A 6,259-nucleotide genomic window follows, 5' to 3' on the forward strand; every position below is an offset into this window, starting at 1 on the left:
TCTGTTAATTTTTCAGGTTGTATTTTTTACTTTTCCACAATTATCCACTGAAACTGAAACCCACATATATATCCGCAAAATTAGAAGCTTTAACCTCATCCACTGCTCCAAAAAGACATATCATCAATTAACAGCCATAGAAAATTTTCAACAGTGTTGCTCCTATCGCGTCGACGCTACAGTAAAGACTTTTGAAGATTACAACATCCCGGGCATCGATTTGAGGGTATAGTCGTCATTTCACATATCAGAAAAGCCTAATCCTATAAGTACGGGAAGAAATGCCCAATTTGAAACTTTTGGCTGCACAAAGGCCCAAATGGACAAAGACCCCATCATATAATAATAATAATAATGATATGCATAAGTAATCTTTGTAAAACAAGTTATATTATGTATCATATAGGCGAGTAATACTCATACATATTGATTAAATAAATAATATAGAGAATAATAATAACGTGATACAAGCATAAAGTAGCAGCAACACATATAACAAAATCACGAACATAAGATGCAGTATTATAGTAAAGCATCCTATGTTCCGATACGTATAGCAAACAAGCCGTAGTGATTGAATAATTAAATAATTAAGTGTATATAAGATTAGAGCATGTGTACCAGAGACAAGAAACGTTCGAGGTTGGAGAGTAGAGAAGTCGGAAGCGGTGACTGCTGCTGCTCAACGTCGGCAACTAGATGGCTAGGGTTAAAGACTCATACTGATAACGTGTTAAAATAATAGATTTAAAGAGAAAACTTGTATTATTCCATAGATATAGTAGAGTATATATAGGAGATACAACTTGGTGAACAAGCATTAGGTTTTAGATTTAATGGAGTTCTAATGGGCCTCTAATGGGTAATGGATATCTACTAAATCATACATAACATGTAAGAGATTATCTTGATCCTCGTACCAAGAAATGTGCGCTAGAAATTAAAAAGATAATTTATTGGCAAAGTTGGCAAAAATGCTAAAAGCATGCAAGAACCATTTTCTGACCTTTAGTGAAAAAGTCACATATACCTGTTGTACTCCAATTAATGTCCTAGAATGATAAGATCAACTGCTAGTAAGTCTAAAGATCGCATGAAGTGTGATAGACTTATGATTCCATATATAAGTATTCTCGCAAAAGAAAAGGAATATAAATTAATATGGTACCAAGGAAGCAAAGAGTTATGAAAATCTCTAAAAGAGATGTAGACATGAGTAAGAAAGAAATCCCAACAAGTTGAGTCATGTCCAGAATCAAAAGGAACCAAAAAACAAATCGACGTCGTAATATGTTTACATGCAGTGTTGCAGTTGATGATGTTATGGAAAAAAATCGAGGATCATAAACCGCGGTTAATAGAAAAAGTTTTATTGAAAAGTGTACACAAGGAATGATTGGTTAATCATTGAAACAAAAAACTATGAAATCGTTCAAGCCTCTTAAAGAGATAATTTGGACTTGTAGTACATACACTCGAAAGTGTAAAATGAGTGGGACATAAGTGGATATGTATGAGAAAAAAGAACGTGTAGTACAATGATTCTTAGAAAATACGTATGAGAGATGTACTCTCTTTTGGTGGAAGCAACTAGTTTAGATCCCTTATGAGTTTAACAGTAAGAGCAAGACTTGATTCAGTATATCTCTTGAAATGATTATATTGCTCTAACAATATTTTATAGCCCGCGAGAACGTTGTAAAAGTGAGAAAAAGTTTTGTAGACTTTTGACAACTTTGGGGAGAAAATGGTGAGTTTATCTCTAGGTGAGAATCCTGGGTGTAGATCATTGTTCTTGATCTTATGGATCTCATACTGGGTTGAAAATAGATCAGGAACGAGCTAAGAGAAAATCTTAGGATTGTGGACTGATGCTCATATGTGTTTTTGTACACTAAAGCTCTGTTATTAACAATTCAGAAAGTATGATATATATTATCATAATGCATAACCTGAAGATGATGCTTTCAGGGAGAGAAATATGATCATAAGCGTGGTTGTACTCTTTTTCCTTTATCATGGTTTTAATCCCATTGGGTTTTTCCATGAAAATTTTTTAACGATACAACAAAAGAACATGCGAAAGATAAAAACCTGAAGAGGAATATTATGATTCCAATGGTGAAAGACTATCATCTTCAAAGTCTTTGACATACATTATGAGATAGTGAGAAACGAAGATAATAACCAAGACGAGTCATTTAAGAGACCAATAGCCTGCGGAAGAATTGTGATTTATAGTGATATACATGTCCTACCAATTTATTCAAGTGAAGATTTGGCGAACAATTTACTAAGGCCTTTTCAACCACTACTTCAAGAAGTTACTTCATCATTTTGGATTGCGACATTTCGAAGATTTCAAGTGATGTACTCAAAAGGGGGAGTAAAAGCGCGCTGCACTCTTTTTCCCTTAACCATGGTTTTTCTCATTGGGTTTTGCTGGTAAGGTTTTTAACAAAGCAGCATCTTACGCGCATTTACAACTATTCATTTACTATGGAAATCCAAGGGAGAGTGTTATGTATGATTTAGTGGATGTCCATTACCCATTAGAGGCCCATTAGAAGTCTATTAGGTTATAACCTAATGCTTGTTCACCAAGTTGTATCCTCTATATATACTCTATTATGTCTATGGAATAATACAAGCTTTCCCCTCAAATCTATTACTTTAACATTTCAATATTTTTTTTACCAGTTGTTTATTTTCTCTCCCTCATGTTGGAAAAACGTATTCACTAAAACAACAGTCTCTTCATCTCGAGCCTCAAATTCTCGAGATATTCAATCTTCGAAAGATATTCATATCCAACATATTTCCAACATTCTTTCAAATTCCATCTTAATAACTGTGGTGGAGCAACCAACATGTATAACACATTTAGATGGAATATATTTGGTTTTTGACCCAAACCAATTATAGTGGGAGTACTCATAATAATTCGTTGGTCTGATGTGAATTTATTGACATATAGAGTCATTTATGTCAGTTACTTAGCATGGTATCACCACCACTGTCATTAACCAAATACTCTCGCAAACTCAAGGTTGCAAGTTGATAACAAGAATATACGGTGGATCATCAGTCCAAAATATCTCTTTTGAATACATACCAGAAAATTAACATCATCCAAATTCATTGTGTCTGTGAAAACCATATAATCGGCTTGCTTTGTGAAGCAGCATACATAAGAAATCACTAGGAAAACTTTTTAAGTTCTCTAATGAATTTTTTCAGAAATTTCTGATTATTCTTTCGCATTACTAGTAAACTGAAATGGCTTAACCGGTCATGCCAAAGAGTAAGATATTTACAAAGCATTTTATCTCTAGATAATACATGTAATCTCAAAAAGACTTATATTATATACTACACGTACATATATTATGCATGTGTAACAACCCGTCCCGTGGACCTTACTAGGCCCCCACTAGCTGCCCTAACGGACCGTCTGTGGACCCCGCTAGCCGCCCAAACGGACTCCAAGCTAGCCCTGCAGGGCATCGATCCTAACCCATCACTGTAGATATCCCAATCCACCAGTAGGTTATTGGTGCGTCAGGCGTTCCTCGAACCCTGGCCCCCACCCTTTAACAACCTTCCCACAGGACAAGTTACCACCAATTGATCTGCAATGAAGAGGAGGATATTCTAGGGACTCGATTGGTTGTTGTCTGGCATTGCTAGGTTGCTAGAGTTGGGTCATTAGAAAAATTGCTAGGTTGCTGGTTCTATGATTCATGTTATTTGGATATTGGTTATTTATATTATTGGATATTTATTGGAGATTGGTATTGTTATTCCGCTGTTGATTGTGTTTGTGGTTAGGTGGCTAGTGGGTATGAGACCACTAGTTGTAGTTTATTAATTATTAATTATTATATTATTATTTATTATTTATTATTTTAAAAAAACGGATCGGATCGTTTCAGCATATATTTAGTATCTTCTATGCTATACACATGTATTATGCATGCATGTAATTTATATAATAATAACGTTTATTAAAGTTGCATGCATGTATTTATATTATAATACTTACAAGTATTATGCATGCATGTATGATAATGCATAGTAGTTTAAATCAACTTACGTAATAGAATAATGAAGTGAAACGTATGATCACTTTAGCAAAAGATTTAAATTAATCGATTATAACTCAAATTATAAAAACATATATGATTTTAAAAATAAGCAAATTATAAAAATAAGCTTTAGACGTAAAAACCATGTTTAACATAAAATTAAAATTAAAAATTCTGATAAAACTTGTTTCCATTAAATTCAAATTTAGACTAATGTGTTAAATATTTCTTGAACATAATTATAATATAGTGTTCAATCTCGGAATTACACAATCCTAAGATATTCACTTAGCTTGTTACCAATTTATTTTCAACCCATTATGAGATTCCTAAGATCAACAATAATGATCTACACCCAGGTTACTCTCATAGAGATAAACTCTCACTTTTTTCTCTCCAAAGGTGTCAAAAGGCATCAAGATTTTTTCTCGGTTTTATAACGTTCTCGAGGGCTATAAAATATTGCTTTTAACAGTATAATCCCTTAAAAGGATACTTCTGACAGTCTAAAAACCTTCTGGATAGACTGAATCAAGTCTTGCCTTATTGTCAAACTCATAAGGGATCTAAATAGTTGCTTCCACCAAAAGAGAGTACATCTCTCATAAGTATTTTCTGAGAATCATTGTAATACTACACGTACTTTATTTTTCATACAAATCCACTTATATCCCACTCATTTCACACTTTCATTTGTAAGAACTACAACTATAAATATTATATCTTTTAAGAGACTTAAAACTATTTCATAGTTACTTTTTTAAATGATTAACCAATCATTCTTTGTCTACACTTTTCAATAAAACTTTTCATATTAACCGCGGTTTATGATCCTCGATTTTTATCCATAACCATATCAACTGCAATACTGCATGCAAAAATATTTACGACGTCGATTTGCTCTTTTGGTTCCTTTTCATTCAAGACATGACTCAACTTGTTGAGATTTTCTTTCATTATGATTCTCAGATACCTGAATCTCTTTCTTACTCATGTCTACATCTCTTCTAGAGATTTTCCATAACTTTTTGCTTCCTCTGTGCCATATTATTTTATACTCCTTTTTTTTTCCGAGGATACTTATATTTGGAACCATAAGTCTATCACACTTCATGCGATCTTTAGACTTACTATCAGTAGATTTTATCCTTCTAGGATATTGATATTAATTGGAGCACAGCTGGTATATGTGACCTGGTCACTCCATCATGGTCAGTAAATGCTTCTGGCATTTTTGTTAAACTTTGCAAATAAATTAACTTTTCAACTTCTATCGCACATTTCTTAGTACGAGGATCAAGATAATTTCTTCCAATATATTTTTTCAGCTGTTTATTTTCTCCCCCTCATGTTGGAAAGACTGACTCACTGAAACAACAGTTTCTGCATCTCTATCCTCAAATTCTCGAGATATTCAATCTTTGAAAGAAATTCGTATCCAACATATTTCCAACATTCTTTCAAATTCCATCTTATATCACTATGGTGGAGCAACCAACATGTATAACACATTTAGATAGAATATATCTGGTTTCTTATCCAAACAAATTGTAATGGGAAGTACTCATGATTATTCGTTGGCATGATGCGAATTACATGACATATAGAGTCATTTATGTCAATTACTTGGAATGGTTTCACCACCATTGTCAATTAACCAAATATTCTCGCAAACTCCATGTTGCAAGTTAATAACAAACATATATATCACTTTTTATACGTACCAGAAAATTGACATTATCCAAATTCATGGGGTCGTTGAAAACCATATAATCGGATTGCTTTGTAAAGCAGCACATATAATAAATCACTAAGAAAACTCTTCAGGTTCTCTAGTGAATGTTTTCAGAAATTTCTGATTATTCTTTTGCATCATTACTGAACCGGAATGACTTAACCGGTCCTGCCAAATAATGAGATATTTTCACAAATAATTTTACCTTTTTGATAATGCATGTAATCTCCAAAATGCTTTTATTGTCTTGGGTAATAATACTTATGATTTCAAAGTATTTTCTTCGCTTATTGTCTCAACATGATTACTTTCCAAATCCTTAAGATTTGTTCTATCATATGAGTGATTAAACTCATTTTGGGTGTGAACATAATCATACATTTGTTCCATCACCTCTGTATGTGGGATTCTTTAATTCTCCCCCTCGAGATGATAA

This window comes from Camelina sativa, chromosome 4, assembly GCF_030686135.1.
Source record: "Camelina sativa cultivar CO46 ecotype springtype chromosome 4, ASM3068613v1".
NCBI lineage: Eukaryota > Viridiplantae > Streptophyta > Magnoliopsida > Brassicales > Brassicaceae > Camelina > Camelina sativa.